The following is a 19,522-nucleotide window of genomic DNA, read 5'->3' on the forward strand; positions in this document are numbered from 1 at the left end:
TAAAGTCCACTCTCTCCATCTAAGGTAACAGAGGCAGATCCCGGGGATTAGGATGTGGATATCTTTGTGGGGAGGGGTATTATTCAGCCAGCCACACAATACAAAATCTGGCTTTTGGAAATTCTCATAGGTATCATTTTCCTGCAATAGTAGTGCATCAGCTTTAATCTTTTGTACATAAATCTGACATGGACATTTTCTTCACAGTGGAGCCTCAATGTTTGCCTCCTCATAAAAACTAGCTTTGGTGGAGTCTATGTGGCCCAGCATGCTTGGGATTGTACACAAAGGAGACTACAGAGGGAGCCCCTGTCTCAGAGAACCATCAGAGAAGCTCTAGTGATGGGCTTCTTAATAACGGGCTTCTGCTCAGCCTCCCTCACTACCCTTCCACTCCGCCATGTTTAGGATGCAGTGAAGCAGAGGTCAAGAAGAAGAAGAGGTTGAATTCTAGGTCTATTTGAGAGCTCTGAGTCTGGGGAGTAAGGACAACTAACAGCAGCCTCACAAATTGGCTTGGTAGGGACTCAGGTGACCCAAAGCTGGAGGACTAATGTCCTGTAGCTATAACAATACTACCAAGTGACTTTATATCCTTCATCCAACACCCACTGGTGCTAACATCACACAAACTATGAATTTAACACTGGCACAGTTGTCACGTTCAGTTTTACTAAACTAAAGACAGTTCAGTTTTACTAAAGACTGTAATCAGATTTCCCCAGTTTTTCTGATAATGACCTTTTCCTGCCCTAGTACCTAATCCAGGATCCCATATTACATTTAGGTGTCATATCTTCTTAGTGTTCTTCAATTTGTGACAGCCTCTTTCCTTGTTTTTAATGATGTTGACATTTGAAGATTACTGGTCAGGTTTTGTAGAATGTCATTCAACTTGGATTTGTCTGATGCTTTCTCATTATTAGACAGGAATTATAGATTTGGGAGAGGAATATTATAGATATGTAGTCACATGATAACATCACAACATTGCATCATAAGAGAATGCACACGAGGTTCACAAGACTTATTACAGGTCATGTTTATTAACTTTGATCACTTGATTACCATTTTTCTATTTCCCTTGTCTATTCATTAGAGGGAGGCCACTGAATCCAGGAGAGCAGAATCTAGGGGGATGAGTATAAAAGAATGTATGGGCATATGTTAAAACCACCGTCTTAATTAATATTTTGGGGACGATACTTTACAACTGTACAAATGATCAATTTCTTCTTAAAGTTACACCCACTAATTTTAGCACTCGTCATTGGGTCTTATGTGTGGCAACTACTCACAGTGGTGTTGTCACAGTGACTTTTCTATTTCCCTCTGTTTCTTCTACATATGCAATTTGGAATTCTTCAGTAAGAGATTGTCCTGTCTCACATTTTTTATTATTTATTTATTTAATCATTTCATTTTCAGTGTGAACTTACGGATTTTCTTTTACAAATTGTTCCAGCCTTAGTCATTGGGGAAGCTCTTTCAGATGGATTCCTCTGTCCTTTTGAGATGTGTCACATCCTTTTTATTTCTTTCTTTTTTTTTTTTTTGAACACACCTCGTTACAACATTCTTGTATTTTTTACCTCAGGGTCCTAGAACCACCTTTCATTTTTTTAATTGGAGAATATATTTGGCAACAAACATCTGGGCACTAGTGGTCTTCTAAGTGGACAGAACTATGAAATACATATATATATACCAACCCATTATTCACACAGGTATGTATTCATTTCTTTACCATTTTATCTATATGTTTAAAAACAATAAATTCATACTGATATCGCCAAACAGATGTTCTTGTACGTTAGAAATGTTAGAAATGTTCTTCAGTTTTTCTCTGAGACTTGAGTTACTTGTAAACACTTTGATATTTTGAAGTCTCGCCCACGTAGACCAGGAGCCAAATTTAGTGAAGGGCTTGTTTTGCTTTAATACTGAGGCAAAAGTCATCTGAAACCTCTGCTGATTGACCCATGAATTATTAAGTTTCCCATTCTCACTGCTCTCTCTCTCTCTCTCTCTCTCTCTCTATATATATATATTATATATAATATATATATTATATATAGATATCTATATATATATATTATATTATATATATAATATGGATATATATTTTTATATATATATATATAAATATCTATAATATATATATATATATAAAACTTTTAGCCCTTTGTGAGCTCCAGGCATTTTGATGGCTCTATTCTTTTAGCCCTTAGGGAATTTCCTCACATTGTTGACTGCTTTTCAGCACAGCTGAAAGGTTAAGAGAGACCCTAGGAAGGTCTCCAGGATTCTCACTGTGCAGCAATCGCCTTTTCAATGCCCTGTCATGTGAAATCTAGCTGCTTTGATCTTGTATTTCCAACTTGGACTCTGAGCTCAGTGAGATCACCCAGCTCTGCCTGGATTCTGCTTTCTGGCCCATGGCCTGGAAACTCCCTCCAGGTATTAAGACAGTCATAGTTCTCAGCTTGGTTGTTTCCATCTCTCAGAGATCATTGTCTTCTGTTGCCTGACTTCCAATGTCTTGACAACCGTTGTTTCACGTGTTGTGTGTACGTGTGTGTGGAGGGGGGCAGGGTGGGGGGTGGGGTGTTAGCTGTTTCAAGCAAGAAGTTAAATCTAATTCCTGTTAATCCATCTTGGTTGGAAACAGAAGTTTACTCCAGAACCATATTGAATTTCTTAATGCCAGGGTCCCCAAGGGTTTTAATGGTTATGGACCTTTTTGTCAGTTTTTGGGTGTGTGTTGTACATTCCATGCAGAGTATATTTCATTCCAAACACATGTGAGACACAGCCTGAAGATTCAATTTTTCTCTCCTAACTTTTCCTTTTTATCTATCACCCAAAGACCTGACCAAACATCCAGTTTCCAATTTCTGGATCTTTGGGGTATAATACTTTTAGTTTATAAAGCCTGGGAGCATTTTGAAGCTCCAGGATTAAGGCAAACAATGTAATTCTGGCTCTTTTTTGTCATCTCTTTCATAAGGACATTAAAATCCCAGCTTCAGCTGTGAGGTCTGTACTGCTCTGAAAGCTTATAGGTCTTTATAATTTTAACTTCCCCTTAATACTCTGCCTATAAGTTCCTGCTTTTTTTTTACATAGTAAATTTCTTTTTCTTCTTAGCTTGTCTGTATATTGTTTTATAGCAATGGTGTTGTTTTAAATTTGATGGTAAATAGTGTATCAAATTTAAAAAGGAAAAGTTTTCAGCAAAGACAAGGCTAATCATGTTCTTTCTGCTCTTTCTATATTTTCTCTCTCCAAATAACAGCAAAATGTATCACAACTTTTTTTCTTCCTTACCCAAGCATATAAAACTATATATAAACTTAACAGAGATATTTATTGATTTATTTTTTTCTTAAATAATTTTATGTGCCGTGGATTATTTTGCAAATATTTTCCCCTTGGAAGTTTGTTTTTATCATTCCTACAAGAGAATGGATAAATATGCCTATTTGGCATTCTTTTAACTTTTTTGTACATATGAAGTGAAGCACACACACGAGTAAAAGTGATAGGATCATACATTCTGAGTGCATAACTTTTTTTAGTGTTTCTATAATTGTCAAAAGTATAACTATAATTGAAAGATGAAACTGATGAACTCATTAAAAAGTAACATTCTTTTAATAGAAGAAAAGTATATACTTTTATATGCATAGAGGGACTTACAGATCTCAAGACATACTCTATAGTTACAATACCGTTTGACAAGGGTAAGGGACATTTTATGTTCTCTGTGTCATTGAAAGGGCCTACTCAGTGGCCCTTTCAGCTAAGAAAGGTCCCTTTCCAGGTAAGAAACAGAAAAAGAAAAGATGAGAGTTGAAGACATATGCAAGAATTTCACAATCATCTTAGAACACATAGTCTAAGTCGGATAATGAATATAGTACATGAGATGATATATGGTGCAATGTTTGCAGGAGAAGTCAATTAGTGGTCCTGATGGGGTTGAAGAATTGCTGCAGAAGTAGTACCAGAGATGAAAAGAGAAGCCTGCATGAGACAATAGGAGGCTTGAGGAAGCTATTTGGGGGTAATTCAAATAATTTGTTATTGGAAGTCTAGAAAAAGAAAGTAGAGAAGAAGGTGAAGGAAATGATCATTTGAAGTGAGCAACTGAAACAACTGAGAAGCCAAGATTGATGTTGGAAGTCATCAAAGATGTTGAAAGTTTTGAGGTAGAAGAGAAAAGAAAAGGCAGAGCAGTCATAACGAAAAGCAGCAAAGGAGAGAAGCATTCATGTGCACAATGGCTGCACAGTGTTAAGCTCACTCGATCACTTGAAAGCTCCAGTCTGTGACACTCACCCTCAAACCTGGTCTCAGGCACCCTTGTGAGAAGTATGTGAGGAATCCCAGGAATCATCGCACCCACTGACTTCCTGCCAAAAGTTTCCTAATGTGATGCATCCTTATGACCTGTTCTTGCCTTGCCTAGGGACATGTGGAACACGAAACCTACGTACTTCCTGTGCTGGGGGAGGAGCAAGAAAGGCTGCTGAGAGCTGCTGGGTACTGAGGAGAAGAGAAAGCACCAGGGTTTCTGCACAGGGAGCAGGCGATTCTGCAGCACTGTGACCAAACCACTGGCACAAAGATACACAGCCGAGTCCCTGGGTTCTGAGGGCTGGATCTTCAGAGTGGCTAAAGATGCATCAGGCATCTCTGCTGAGAATCGATCCTTGGGCATTCCTGAATCATCTAGGAAGCCTTGTTGCGTAAGTAAACCAGCAACTCCAGTCCTTGCATCACGGTCTGTCTGTACCAGAAAACAGTATTGTGGCCTAAAATTGGCTGACATCTCATAGTTACTTCTTGTCCCATTTCTGTCACCTTGTGCCTTGGTGTCTGGGTGACTCCAGCATCTATGAGCTCTGTGAAAAGACATAGAATTTGGGGACAGAATAAGAAACATAATTGGAATAATAACTGGCAATATCCAAAAATGCAGGTGCTTTATTTGTGGGGATTCACCTTCTCCCAGGAGACAAAGGACCAGACAGCAGAGGAGCCTGGTGGCCATGGCAGGGCAGGGCAGGTGGAGCCTTCACCTAGATGAGACCCTTGTGGGCATGAATACTGGGGCTGAGGATTCTAGACCTTTCACCCAGAGTAAAAGGGGGACTGTCAGTGACATCACCATCTCTGTCCCTGCTCAAAGGACCTTCCTCCAAAAGTGAATGCTACAGAAGATTGAGTGAAATAAATTACAATTACTCTTTGATGTGGTTGGTTCACTCAAAGACTCTAAACACCCCCATTAGGTGTCACCTCTCCTAGCTGCAGTGCTTCCGTGGCATTGCACATCACATCACCCATTCTGCTTTCTCTGATGCATCATGTGTTGATCTGCCTGGTGCATATTGCCACTTAGGTGTGCCATCAGCACCTCAAATTCTGGACATCAATAAATTACTTGTGAAATATCAAGAATTTTATTGTTCCCCTCACCGGCCATCCCTATATGCCAGACACGCAAAATCAAAGTAATGTGTTGCTTAGTTAGAGCTTTGCCCCAGATCCCTCCTGGAAGCATCTGGACTGCCATGCTCCTCATGCAGAGAACAAGGTGGCTGCCCTGGAAAGAGACAGAACTGTCCTAATTTTATTCCCAGTGAGGGCTGGAGGTGGATACTCTTGTGCTCTGTGACTCCCCCAGCCACACACAGTGTCTTCTGCATTTCTGGAGGACAAGGTCCCATTTCACTTCTCCAGGGTAAGGTTCAAAATTATGTTAATTCTTTGGGCACAGGTGAAGATTGAGCAGGGGTGAGAGCTTTGACCTTCCTTGAAAACAACAATAGGCACTCTCCAGTTAAATGTGATCTTCCTCTTACTTCTAAGAAAGCACAAACACGTTCCTTTAATGATTAACACTTGAGTCTCTCGGTATAGTAAGTCAACCAATATCCACAAATAAATCCTTTCTGGTGAGGGGGTGAAACTCTAGAAAATGGCCTGCTTTTTAGAGTATAGATAGTAGTAAGCTTTCTGTTCACAGAGTGGATGTGACACACTAGCTCCATGTCTCTGCTATTGGCACAGAGATTTCTCCTCCAACACCCCAAACGGGGGAGTATGTCAAGGGACAGAGAAACATATGACCGTCAGGGTGAGAAGTTACAACAGTGATATTTTTGTAATGTTAGAGAATCAGCAGTAACCACTCCTTTCTGGTCCTGTGTTTATTTGTGTGTGTGTGTGTGTGTGGTGATGGTGGGGGTGGGGGTCTTGTGCTATCTCTGCAATCAAGTGTCTTCAGACTCCATAGCATCCTGAGATTTGTGGTTGGAGAAGGCAGAGCCTAGATATAGGTCTTAGGAAGGAAGATGAAAACACAAACATATAGAAAACACTTCGATTCAAGGCCACAATATTCTAGGACAGGGATTTTTTTTAAAAAAACTGGCTAGGTTTAAAGGAAAGCCCATTCCAACAGCTTCCCTCATGTTCCTGAAATAGTTGCTGTCTCAATGATCGGCATTAGCTTATGAAACAAGATTCTTCTGTGTTTCTTTTAATGAAGGCCACTTATTTGAGCAGGAAGAGGCTTCCGTGACTATACTGTCACAGAGATGACCCTGTCCCCTTTCACGTAACATTAACATGTGGAACATTACAGGGCAGGGTCCTTCTCTACCATACTATTGGCCACGATTGTTGCAGTCTATCTTTGTGCCCCCTACGAAAACATTTCTGTGTGTTAATGAGAGTTAGTTTGGAGGATAAAAGGTGATAGGAATCATGTGTACTCTTTACTTCTTCTCTTATATGCTTTTCTGACCCAAAAAAATCCCATAACTTTTTATTGTAATTTGAACTGCATTGTACTGGTGGTATATCAGTGGCTTCTTTATCTGATAACCATCCTGAACGTGTGTAAAATCCCAACCTCACTACTGGTCTTAGCCCATTTGCACAAGTTTAGAAATCTTTGGGTCCTCCCTTCTCTTTCCAGTGCTTTCTCAGTGCTCAACAGGTAGGGCTCATGATCCAGGGACCAAACGTGAGCTTCTTAGTTTCTCACAATCAGACAATTCTCTCAGCAACTCTAAAGTGTCAGTGAGTGGCTGTGGCACTGAAGTGTCTCCTGGTAGCCAGAAGGACACAGTCACTAGCAATGAGCCCTTTGTCAAGACCCGAAGTAATACATGTTGTGTTACATTGGCACAGTGGTCATGTGCAGGGGTAACCACTCTTTCTGACCTGAGACTCAAAACACCTGAGAGAAAAATACTCATGTCAGATCAAATGAAGTAGAAATGTGAGGTTTGATTCTGGTCAAGAAGGGGTTGAGCTTTGCAGCTTGTTGGGCTAGCTAGCATTCTGCCGAATCGAATATGCTCTTCCATTACCTTTTCCTTAGCAGGTAAAGAAAATAAATAAATAAAATATAAAAAAATAAAAAAAATAATATAATACTAATTAATAAATATATAAAGAATTATAAAATTATAAAATATTATACAAATTATAAGAAAAATATACCAATAATATAAAAGATTTATATAAAAAAAATTTATAATAAAAAAATTAAAATAAATAAAATAAATAAAAATTAAATATAAAAAATTATATAAATATAATAATTAATTAAAGAAAAATATATAGATAGACAGGATCCCCTACTGAATAAAGAGTTGGCTCGCTAATTTTTTCTTTTCTTTTTGAGGTGGAATTTTGCTCTTGTTGCCCAGGCTGGAGTGCAGTGGCATGATCTCGGCTCAGTGCAGCTTCCACCTTCCGGGTTCAAGTGATTCTCATGTCTCAGCCCCCAGAGTAGCTGGGATTACAGGCTCATGCCATCACGCCCAGCTAATTTTTGTATTTTTCGTAGAGGCAAGGTTTCACTATGTTAGCCAGGCTAGTCTCTAACTCCTGACCTCAGGTGACCCACTTGCCTCAGCCTCCCAAAGTGCTGGGATTACAAGCGTGAGCTATTGGGCCTGGTCTAGCTTAAGCTGAATTTCTAGAAGTTTGAAATGCTTTGTAAATGTGTCCTGTTCTTTCTCAAGCACATGTAGTATTAGCAATATTCACTAGAATTAAATTCCTTCTTAAATTTTTTGTTTGCACTTGTCCCTAGTCTTTCCAAATATTCTAGATTTGATCTCTGTGATCTTCTCTATTGAGAGATGTGCAATTAACAATGTCTGGGTCCTCTAAAGCAAGCACTATTAAGATAAATATTGAATATCTTTAATTTCCTTGGTCGAGCAATTGTATCTAAAAGGTATTCTCATTTTTTGTTTGCCTGCTTTTCCTTTAATATGTTCCACCTTTCTTACACTTTCCTAAGCATCATAATTTTAAAAATAATTAGGCAGTCTCCTTTCAAGCACAGGCTAGAGCTGAAAATCCCATAATTTGAGAGTCTTCAATTGATGTCTCAAGGCATCTCTTCTCAAAAATGTCCAAATTGCATGTAACCCTTTATGTAGTGTTGATTTTGAGTCATTCCTTAACAAATCCCCAAATCTTGTCTTCCTGTGAAAAGTTTATCTAGTCTCCCCTCTGAGATCCTGCATCTTTTTTTTCCTCCATGAGGCTTCTTTACATCCAGTTATCTTGCCTGCCTTAGTAACAACTAAAATAAATCTCTTCTAATAAACCTTTGAGAGCAGTTGACTCTGAGTGCATTTCCTCTTCCCTCTAAAATTTATCTTTCCCAGATATGAGAACCTCTCCTTCCTTCCTTCCTTCCTTCCTTCCTTCCTTCCTTCCTTCCTTCCTTCCTTCCTTCCTTCTTTCCTTCTTTCCTTCCTTCCTTCCTTTCTTTTTAAAATTGGGGGTGAGGTCTCACTCTGTCACCTAGGCTAGAGTGTAGTAGCATGATCTTCGCTACTGTAACCCCTGCCTCCCAGGCTCAAGTGATTTTCCCACATCAGCCTCCCGAGTAGCTGGGACCACAGGCATGCACCACCAATCCCCAGCTAATTTTTTGTATTTTTAGTAGCAATGGGGTTTCACCATGTTGCCCTGGCTGGTCTCAAACTCCTGAGCTCAAGTGATCCACTTGCCTCAGATTCCCAGAGTGCAGAGATTACAGGTGTGAGCCACCACACCCGGCCGAGAACCTCCTCTTTCTTTCATATAAGAAGTGTAAGTCTTCTAAGAAGTTAGAACTATTCCTGAGGAAGTCTTTTTCCTCTTCCATTTTAATGAACTTATATTTCAAATTTTAGTTATAATAGTTTATAAATGGTTAAAAGGAATCCCGTCCCCAAATTCTTGTGTTTGAATCCCCCTTTCCTCCATTTACTAGCCATGTGATGTGAAGAAAAGTATGTATCTTCTCTCTGCTTCAGTTTATTCTTCTATAAAATAAGGCATTCTAAGTAGATGCTGAATATTTTCTACTTGGAAAATGAATCTACTTGAAGTGCCCAAAACACAGTAAGAATTATATAAGAGCTTTCAATTTTAAATATTCTTCCTTTGCGCCTGTTCTGATCATCAGAAGGAAGTATCACTTCAAAACACTGTAGTGTCTCATCCATTTTTCTTAGCAAGTTAAAATTATCTGTGACAAGTATTCCAAGCACAGGCATTCTTTTAATTATACTCTCAGGTTTTGTAATAATAATGTTCATTGATTTTGAATCGTTGTGTATATGTGCTCTAATTTCTTTCAGAGAGTCCTCCTCATTACATTTTCTTCAACAGAGAGAGCTTTGACAGGTGTGCTTACTATCACATACTCTAAAGTATTTCTGTCTAGGAGTTCACTGTTTCTGATAGCTCACTCTCTTTAATTTCAAGAGTCTTGGAAATATACATTCTCCCATAACAATCCATCTGATGAGGCAATTTGAATGGTTATCTTTTTTTTTTTTTCCTTCGACTTTTATTTTAAGTTCCGGGGTACCTGTGCAGGAAGTGCAGGTTTGTTACATAGGTAAATGTGTGCTATGGTGGTTTGCTGCACAGATCATCCCATCACCCAGGTACTAACCTAGCATTCATTAGCTTTTCTTGCTCATGCTCTCCCTCCCACTAACCCCCTTCTGACAGGCCCTAGTGTGTCTTGTCCCCTGGGATCTGTCCATGTGTTCTTACCATTTAGCTCCCTCTTGTAAGTGAGAACATGCAGTGTTTGGGTTTCTGTTCCCATTAGTTTGCTGAGGATAATGGCTTCCAACTCTATCCATGTCCCTGCAAAGGACATGATCTCATTTCTTTTTATGCCAACATATAATTTCATGTTGTATGCACCACACTTTCTTTATCCAGTCTATCGCTGATGGGCATTTAGGTTGATTCCATGTCTTTGCTATAGTGACTAGTGCTGCAATGAACATACACATGCATGTATCTTTATAATGGAATGATTTATATTCCTTTGGGTATATACCCCATAATAGAATTGCTGGGTCAAATGGTATTTCTGCCTCTAGGTCTTTGAGGAGTCGCCACACTGTCTTCTACAATGGTTTAAGTCATTTATACTCCCACAACAGTGTAAAAGTATTCCTTTTTCTCTGCAACCTTGCCAGTGTCTGTTATTTTTTGACTTTTTAATAATAGCCATTCTGGCTGGCATGAAATGGAATCTCATTGTGATTTGATTTGCATCTCTCTAATGATCAGTGATGTTGAGCTATTTTTTAAATGTTTCTTGGCCACATGTATGTCTTGTTTTGAGAAGTGTCTGTTCACATCCTTCTGCCCACTTTTTAATGTGGTTGTCTGGGGTTTTTTTTATTGTAAATTTGTTTAAGTTCCTTGCAGACTCTGGATTATCTATCTGACCTTTGTGAGATAGATAGATTGCAAAAAACGTTTCTCCCATTGTACAGGGGTCTGTTTACTCTGATGATAGTTTATTTTGCTATGCAGAATCTCTTTTGTTTAATTAGATTGCATTTGTCGATTTTTGCTTTTGTTGCAATTGCTTTTGGCATGTTCATCATTAAATCTTTGCCTGTGCCTATGTCCTAAATGGGATTGCCTACATTTTGTTCTAGGGTGTTCATAGTTTTGGGTTTTACATGTAAGTCTTTAATCCATCTTGAGTTAATTTTTGTTTATGGTGTAGGGAAGGAGTCCATTTTCAATTTTCTGCATTTGGCTAGCCAGCTTTCCCAGCACCATTTAGTAAATAGGAAGTCTTTTCCCCATTGCTTGTTTTGCCAGGTTTGTTGAAGATCAGATGGTTGTAGGTATGTAATATTATTTCTGAGTTCTCTATTCTGTTCCATTGGTCTATGTGTCTGCTCTTGTACCAGCACCATTCTGTTTTGGTTATTGTAGCCTTAAAGTATAGTTTGAAGTCTGGTAGTATGATTCCTCTAGTTTTGTTCTTTTTGATTATAATCGTCTTGTCTATTCAGGCTCTTTTTTGGTTCCATATGAATTTTAAAATAGTTTTTTTTTTCCCAATTCTGTGAAGAATGTCAATGGTAGTTTAATGGGAATAGCATTGAATCTATAAGTTACTTTGCACAGTATGGCCATTTTCACAATGTTGATTCTTCTTACCCATGAACATGGAATGTTTCTTCATTTGTTTGTGTCTTCTCTCATTTCTTTGAGCAGAGGTTTGTAGTGGGCTTTTAGTGCAATACATTTCCCTCTTAAAACTGATTTATCTGTACCAGAGATTCTGGTACATTGCCTCTTTTTTCTCATTAGTTTCAAAGAACTTCTTGATTTCTGCCTTAATTTTGTTATTTACCCAACAGTCATTCGGGAGCAGGTTGTTCAATTTCCATGTAGTTGTGTGGTTTAAGTGAATTTCTTGATCTTGAGTTCTAATTTGATTGAACTGTGATCTGAGAGACTGTCATGATTTCAGTTTTTTTTTTTTTTTTTTTTTTTTGCATTTGCTGAGGAGTGTTTTACTTCCAAATATGTGATCAATTTGAGTAAGAGCCATATGATGATGAGAAGAGTGTATATTCTGATGTTTTCAGGTGAAGAGTTCTATGGATATCTATCAGTTCCACTTAATCCAGAGCTAAATTTGGGTCCTGAATATATTTGTTAATTTTTGGTCTCAATGATGTTTCTAATACTGTCAGTAGGGTGTTAAAGTCTCCCACTATTATTGTGTGGGAGTCCAGTCTCCCTTTGTAGGTCTTTAAAAACTTGCTTTATGAATCTGGGTGCTCCTGTATTGGGTACATATATATTTAGGATAGTTAACTCTTCCTGTTGAATTGAACCCTTTACCATCATGTAATGCCCTTCTTTGTCTTTTTTATTCTCTGTTGGTTTAAAGTTTGTTTTGTCAGAAACTAAGATTGCAACCCCTGCTTTTTTCTGTTTTCCATTTGGTTGGTAAAATTTCCTCCATCCCTTTATTTTGAGCCTATGTTTGTCTTGGCATGTGAGATGTGTCTCCTGAAGACAGCATATCAGTGAGTCTTGGTTCTTTATTCAGCTTGCCATTCTGTGTCTTTTAATTGGGCATTTAGCCCATTTACACTTAAAAGTTAGTATTGTTATATGTAAGTTGGATCCTGTCATTACTATGCTAGCTGATTATTTCACAGACTTGTTTATGTGGTTGCTTCATAGTGTCACTGGTTTGTGTACTTCATTGTGTTTTTTAGTGGCTGGTAATGGTTTTTATCTTTTCATATTTAGTGCTTCCTAGAGGAGCTTTTGCAAGGCAGTCCTGGTGGTGACAAATTTCCTAAGTGTTTGCTTGTCTGAAAAGGATCGTATTTCTTCTTCACTTATGAAGCTTAGTTTGGTCAGATACGAAATTCTGGGTTGGAGATTCTTTAAAAATGTTAAAGAATAGCTTCCAACCACTCTAACTTTATAAGGTTTCCACAGACGGGTCTGCTGTTAGTCTGATAGGCTTCCCTTTGTAGGTGGCCTGGTCATTCTCTCTGGCTGCCCTTAACATTTTTTTTTCATTTCAACCTTGGAGAATCCAATGATTATGTGTCTTGGGGTTTATCTTCTCATGGTGTATCTTATGGGGGTTCTCTGCATTTCCTGAATTTGAATGTTGGTGTGTCTTGCTAGGCTGGGAAAGATCTTCTGTATCATATCCTGAAGTGTGTTTTCCAATTTGGCTCCATTATCCTTATCTCTTTTAGGTACCCCAATCAGTCATGGGTCAGTCTCTTTATATAATCCCATATTTCTTGGGGGTGTTGTTCATTCTTTTCCCTCTATTCTTGTCTGCCCCTCTTATTTAAGAAAGATAGTGTTCAAACTCTGAGATTCCTTCTTCCACTTGGTCTGTTCTCCCTCTGATACTTGTAATTGCATTGTGAAGTTCTTGTGTTGTATTTTTCAGCTCCATCAGGTGGATTATGTTCCTCTGTAAACTGGTTATTCTGGCTGTCAGCTCCTGTATTATCATGATTCTTAGCTTCTTTGCATTGGGTTACAACATGCTTCTTTATCTCAGCAAAGTTCATTATTACCACCTTCTGAACCCTACTTCTGTCAATCTAGCTATTTCAGCCTCAGCCCAATTCTGTGCCCTTGCTGGAGAGGTGTTATAGTCATTTGGAGGAGAAGAGGCATCCTGCTTTTTAAGTTTTCAACATTTTTGTGTTGATTCTTTCTCATTTTTGTGGGCTTATCTACCTTCAATCTTTGAGGTTGCTGACCTTTGACCTTGGATTTTGCAGGGTCCTTTTCACCGATACTGTACTTTGTTGTTTTCTGTTTGTTTGTTTTTCTTTTAATAGTCAGGCCACTTTATTGTAGGGCTGCTGTGGTTTGCTGGAAGTCCACTTCAGACCTTAGCTGCTTTGGTTTTTCCCATACTGGAGGTATCATCAGTGGAGGCTGTGAAACAGCAAAGATGGCAGCCAGCTTCTTCCTCTGGAAGCTCCATTCCAGGGGGGTACTGACCTGTTGCTGGCCAGAACACACCTGTAGGAGATGGCTGGAGACCCTGTTGGGAGGTCTCACCCAGTTGGGATGAACAGGATCAGGGAACTGATTAAAGAAGCAGTTTATCTGCTTTTTGGTAGAGCAGATGTGCTGCATTATGGGGAGTCTTTCTCATCCAGACCATTTGGATTCTACAAAGCCAACAGGCTAGAAGGCCTGAGTTGAGTGAACTGTGGAGATGGAGGCTGCCCCTCCCTGCCAGGAGCTCCATCCCGGGGAGAGATCAGAGCTCTCAATGTAGAACCCTGGGTAGAATGGCTGAAGCCTACACAGGGAGGTCATGCCCACTGAGAAGGAATGGATCAAGGTTCTGCTTAAAGAAGCAGTCTGGCCATGATCTTCTGGCAAGGCAGCTGTGCTGCATTATGCGGGACCTTTCCTCATCCAGACCATTTGTATTCTCCAAAGCTGGCAGGCTCAAACAGCTAAGTCTACTGGACTGCAGAGTTGGTGGCCACCCCCTTTCCCCAGGAATTCAGACTTATCTCAGGCAGATTCTAGCCTGTTGCCATTGGCTGTCTGGAATTCCAAGCCAGTGGGTCTTAACTTGTGAGGTGCTGTGGAAGTGGGGCCTGCAGGATGATGCTCCTTGGCTCCCTGGAGTCAGCCCCCTTTCTAGGGTTATATGTGGACAGATTTCCCGCCTTGCCTGGGATCCTGGGGCTGAAATGTGTAAAACTCCTGGGTCTCTGTGTGTGCCGGAGCAGCTGCTCTGCTAAAACTTTACACAGCTCTGTGTACTGGATCCAAGACCCTGTTGTTCTGGGCTTGTGAGGGGATCTCCTGATCCATGGGTTGCAAAGATCTGTGGAAGAAGCATGGTTTCCTGGGCAGGGCCACACAATCACTCACTGCTTGCCTTGGCTGGGGTGGGGGTTCCTTTGGCTGTGTGCTGCTCCCAGTGGGCTGTCGTGCCCCCGACACTCTGCTTTTCTTTTTTCTCTGTGGGTCAAGTTGTTTGCCTAGTCAATCCCAGTGTGAGAACCTGAATATTTCAATTGACAGTGCTAAATTCAATCACCCCATTTCATTCCTCTCCATGAGCACCACGGACCACAGCTGCTTCTAAATGGTCATCTTGTAGACCCTGAATAGTTGTCTTCTTACTCTCTGGGAGACTTAATATCAGGTTTGACCCTGCATTAAAAAAATTTCACCAGTGAAGGAGAAGTTTGTAATCATCCAGGATTTGAGAAAATATCCAGACAAAAGTAGCTGCCATTGTATAGCTAAGTATTTGAATGAGAACCCCAAAACTTGAAGCTACACAATATGTAAAATACACATTCTGTGTTTGAATTGAGGAGCGAACACAGTAATAGGTCTGTCACTAAACCCAAATAAGTCTGTTGGATGTTACTAGTCCATAATTAGAATGATCTACTGGTAATATTAAAAGGACATGTCTATTTTACATGAAAGTAATTTTCCCTGCGTATTACATATTTTGGGAAAGGACACTGTTGTATTTGTGCTTATGTGTCCAAGAATGACCAAGGGGTTGGTGAATCAGCCTCAGTAAAGGTCGGTGGTGAATCAGACTCAGTAAAAGCCAACGACCACACTGGGAAGTGACTCAGAGACACCAGAAATAGTTCACAGGACTTGATATGCAAGCAGGAACTGCAAAGACCATGGTATCTTCAATGCCTAATGCAGTAATATCTCTAATTACTGGAACTGCAAAAATGTTTAAAGAATTACTAATTCAACATGGTAAACTGAGTACCTTCCCGTACAAAACAATAAAAAATGCTGAAAACAAGAAAAGATATTTTTCGGAAACAGAAATGTTAAGGGCTTCTGGAGGTTTAAAAGCTGCTGGGAACTATGTTCATGTGTAAATCAAAATAGAAAACAGAAGAAAGACATCAAAGTTGAGCAACACTCTTCCTAAAAAGAACAAGCTTGGTTGCAGTGAGCTGAGATCCGGCCACTGCACTCCAGCCTGGGCGACACAGCGAGACTCCGTCTCAAAAAAAAAAAAAAACAAAGCTTGGAATTAGTAATGGTCTATGGGATTATGGCTAGAACAATTTTAAGAAATAGATATTGCAATATAGAGTATATCAGTTGACACCTGCACAGCAATGCTTTATAACAACCCTCACTCAAATCTCACTGGTTAAAGTAATAATCATTTTTTATTGCTCATGAGTCTATGTGTTAAATAGACAGTTCTGCAAATCTTGAAAAAGTCATAATATTCCTTTGTTGGATATGTAGTTTATAAATGTTTTACCCATTGCTGTGGCTTCATTTTCATCCTCTTAACAAGGTCTTTTACACATTAAGTTAAAACCCGAGCGTTCCCTTATCCTACTGGCAGGACATGTGACAGGGGTATGGCTCACTTCACTGGTGCCCAGGTGCTCAAACCGCTAGGGGGAGCATGCAGACGGGCAGGTGCAGAGGCCGTGGGGAGTGCTTTCGGGCTCCCACCCCGTGGCAGCGTCTAGGACTTACAGTGCACTCTTTCAGCTGTGCCATCTGCAGTCAGCTTGTGTTAGTCAACTCAACAGACCCTCTGCTTATTGCAAGGACAGGGGGCCAATGTGACAGCCTGAGCTCTTGCCCAGTGTATTGGAAGAATCAGATCATATGTGGGTTGAAAGGTTGAGTGCAAGGTTTTATTGAGTGGTGGAAGTGGCTCTCAGTGAGATAGATGGGGACCCGGAAGTCGGGGGATGGAGTGGAAAGGTGGTTTTCCCCCGCAGTTGGCTGCCCAGTGGCAGGACTCTTCTCCGACTACCTCTGGCTAAACTCCCCTTCGGCATTCGTGTCCTTCCGCCATCGCTGATCTGCCGGTGTCTGTTGGTGTATTCTTCTGCTCCTCTCGACGTCCAGCCTCGTGTCTGTGTCCGCTGAAGGTCTCAGGTTTATATGGGCACAGCATGGGGGGCGTGGCGGGCCAAAAGGCAACTTTTTGAGTGCAAAAACAGAAACCCCTGTCCTCATTTAGGTCGGTGGGCACAGGCCCTAGGATGGAGCCCTCATCAGGGACTGCGCCCTTTTCTACCGAGTACTTCCCTGCCCCACTCTTGTATCAAAATGCTTTTAATTTGAATGAGGGAAATCTCTCTTGGAAGATTTCAAGTGGTGGGGAATATGGACTTAAATAGAAGCAAAATATAGCTTAACCATATTTGAGCTTCTGAACATCCTCACCTTCAAAAGTATGTAAAAAATAGTTTAATTTCTATAATCTGCATGGTTGTTTTGTTCCTAAAATGTGTATCTATTTTACCCCACTGTGAAAATAGAGTAAATGGAACCATTTCCTGCTTCATAGAGGAAGAAAGCATTCAATTGTGTCTTGAGTGATTAGAAGTATTGAACAGTATGAAGAAGGTAGCAGAAATTACAAGAGCAAATGTATGAACAGGCATTAAATTGTGTAAGACTGTTTTGTAAGGGTGTGAAGTACACTTGATAAAGTAACATTTATCTTACTCAGTAGTCAAAAATAAGATATGGTCCAAATGTTTAAAAATTCAAATGCCCTCTCGAAGTGAAATTTTTATCTAGTGAACAATGGAGACTCGTTGAATGTATAAAAATTGAAAAGTGGTTTTAGGAAAATGATTGCATCACTGGTAGAATGATTCAGGCTTCTTGCAGGCCCAACTGGGATACTTGGGAGAAGGATGTTCCAAGCAAAGGGAATAGCTTGAGCAAAGGTTCTAAGGCAGAAGTGTGCCTTGCGTATTCGAGGAATGGCCAGAAGGCCAATGTGTTGTGAAAAAATAAGCAAGGGAAAGAGGAACAGAGAGGAGGCAAGAAATGTAACAGGGAGGGGGATCACCTAGGACCTTGTAGGCCTATGTAGGCTGTAGGTTTTTCTCTGAGTGAAATAGGAAGCTACTGTATGGTTTAGAGGAAGAGTGACAGCATCTAACCTAAAGGATCACTCTGACTTCTATGTTGAGAGTAGACTCCGGGTTGGTGGCTAGAATGAGGGAGGCCAAGGTTAGAAGTAGAGGAACCTAAGAGGAGGCTATGACAACTATAGAAGATAAATCGAATGAGTCCCCACAGGGATTTTTAGTGCCCCTCCCAACTCTGCCATTCATAGGAACCTACAGGGAGTTGGATCTAATTGGGGTTGATATTATAGTCTTAAATCTCAAAACATAATTAAAAGAATGCAAGAATTAAAGCGTAAGAGTTTAAAAGTTGTGGGCTCTCAGGGGGCTGCTGCTGGGCCGCTGGGTCTCTCTTTGTGGACTTTGTCTCCTGAGGCCTGGAACAGGAGGAACTCCAGTCCGTTCCAGCCTCCATGGCAGCCCACGGTTAGGTGCACCAGGGTTTGCTGATGTCATCTTGTGCTGTTCCACCCTTGGCGCCAGCAGAGCTGCTGCCCCACTGTCCCAGAAAAGCCTGAGCCTGTAGTTTAGGTAGGATGCCACATCTGCATCCTCAAGACCTGTTATCCATGCGCAAAAAGATGTTGGGAAAGGCCATTTTGCCAGGAGGGGTTAGGGGAGGGACAGATAATCTATTTTTAATAAATAACATCCTAGAAAGACCAAAATAAATTTAAAAAATAATAAAAGTTTTAGGCTCCATGAACTGGAGAGGTCAGAGAAATAGAAGAATTGTAGGAGTTACTGAGATAAACAGAAGGTAGGTAGTGGTAGAACGATAGGATAATTTAAATAGAAATATTGAAAGATCTCTGTTGTTCCTTAAATGGTCTATAATCACGGAAGTAAGTCTGAAAAGGACTGGAGGGGAAAAAGACTCAGAGTATAGGAGGTTGAGAAACTTAGAAGCCTTGCGAGTGAATAAATTGTCTATGTGATGAATAGTATTAAGAAAGATGACTGGATTAGTACCAGGCAGAAGGACTGAATAAGAAAATTTCTGAAGGTAATAAAGTAAGTACAACGAGAAGGGGTATTATTATAAAGTAACATGTATAAAGCAGCAGGGCTTTAAAGTAGGAGGGACAAAATGATCTGGAAGCAGCAGGGAGGAATTCTGCACTATTTTCGTCTTGAAAGTCAGGACCTCTATACGTCCAAAAAAAAAAAAATAGAAGAATGACAAAGTGGAATTTGGCTTATGGCAGAACTCCAACAAACCTCAATTGCCTTGGGCACTCAAAATACAGGGATCTTCCGCCTCAGTTGTCAATGATATCATGATAGGGATTTAGAAGGAATCAGTATATAAATATGAATATCAGAGAAATTATAACCAGTCAGAATGGATTGCAGGTATTATATAGAAACTTCTCATATACATAAGAAGAAAAATGTAAATTTTTGTGTTAATGACATATAATCAGGGAGGAAACAGGGCAACAGAAGACTGGACATGTCTGTCTGCTTTGAGATACCCCAGTATGGGTCCTTACCAGGAGGCCTCATCAGTGCTCTGTGAGTGTGCACAGTGTTTAGCCAGCACCTGGCTCTTCTTATGCAGAATAGAGATAACTGGATCCTTAGATTCCAGGCCAGGTAGCTTACATTTAGTGAACTAACCTGCTTGTTCTAGCCACATTTGAGACACTCTTTAGGAGTAATGAAAAATCCCTTAATAAACATAAAGTTGAAATTGGCATTAAGAAGGAATGTCCACACCCGTAGTAAAGAACTTTCTTTTACAATCTAGA

At 40.1% G+C, this 19,522-nt stretch overlaps 1 protein-coding gene and 1 gene segment (V, D, J or C); both read right to left on the reverse strand.

Annotated features, from left to right (window-relative positions):
• LOC126951110 (probable non-functional T cell receptor beta variable 7-3) overlaps nucleotides 1-19,522 on the reverse strand; it is a 632,711-nt gene that overhangs the window by 364,755 nt on the left and 248,434 nt on the right.
• LOC126951109 (M1-specific T cell receptor beta chain-like) overlaps nucleotides 1-19,522 on the reverse strand; it is a 418,381-nt gene that overhangs the window by 313,396 nt on the left and 85,463 nt on the right. The window lies entirely within an intron of this gene.

Source organism: Macaca thibetana, chromosome 3 (assembly GCF_024542745.1).
Source record: "Macaca thibetana thibetana isolate TM-01 chromosome 3, ASM2454274v1, whole genome shotgun sequence".
In the NCBI taxonomy this organism is placed as follows: Eukaryota; Metazoa; Chordata; class Mammalia; order Primates; family Cercopithecidae; genus Macaca; species Macaca thibetana.